The following is a 689-nucleotide window of genomic DNA, read 5'->3' on the forward strand; positions in this document are numbered from 1 at the left end:
GAAACTCTAAACTGCCCAGCATGAGATCTTCAATGGCTCCAGAAAGCTCAGCAAGAGGGGGAATAATGTGAATTTCCTGAACCTTCCCGTTCATCCCAGCTGACATATCCTCTGTTAGCACACATTGCCCAGATGACAGCAAACTGAGAGGTCTTCCAGCTTCTTGTTTGTGGAGGAGCACAACCCATGAACATTTGCTCGGGATACGTTCAGAAACCTCCGCCCAGAGCTCCCGGCACAGCCGCAGCATCCCGCTCGCTGCAGGCCTCCGAGCTGCAGCGTCGAGAGCCAGCGAGGGAGGTGGCAAATGACATCCGGGGCAATCTGGTGTGCCAGGGAGGGACACTGGCTGCACAGCAGCTCAAACGTACAAGCTAAGGGATGAGAACATAAACTCCCAGCATCTCGCCAGCCTTCTCTCACACTGCCCACACTGCACCTAGGAACCCTTCTGAAGCTCTGTGAAAGATCCTCAGATGATCCTCAACTGACCCAAGGCCAACTTTTGCTCAGCAAAGCAGGATAAAGCCTCATTTAGATCCTTCTCATTTGTACCAGCTACTTTCTTGCAATCAAACCATCAAAGTCTTCTCTTGTGTTTTCCCTCTGACTCTTCTGGAGCAAGTGAGAAAGCTCCTGCGTTAAGAAGGAAGGCTGGAAAGCCACATCATCACTCAACCTTCCCACTC

The 689-nt window shown here is 51.7% G+C and overlaps 1 protein-coding gene across 1 annotated transcript in view; it reads right to left on the bottom strand.

The window, feature by feature from the left end:
* The window catches only part of TANC2 (tetratricopeptide repeat, ankyrin repeat and coiled-coil containing 2), a gene marked incomplete at its 5' end in the record, with an annotated part of 106,460 nt that overhangs the window by 10,745 nt on the left and 95,026 nt on the right, over positions 1-689 (bottom strand).

This window comes from Cariama cristata, unplaced genomic scaffold (genome assembly GCF_000690535.1).
Source record: "Cariama cristata isolate BGI_N322 unplaced genomic scaffold, ASM69053v1 scaffold2833, whole genome shotgun sequence".
In the NCBI taxonomy this organism is placed as follows: domain Eukaryota; kingdom Metazoa; phylum Chordata; class Aves; order Cariamiformes; family Cariamidae; genus Cariama; species Cariama cristata.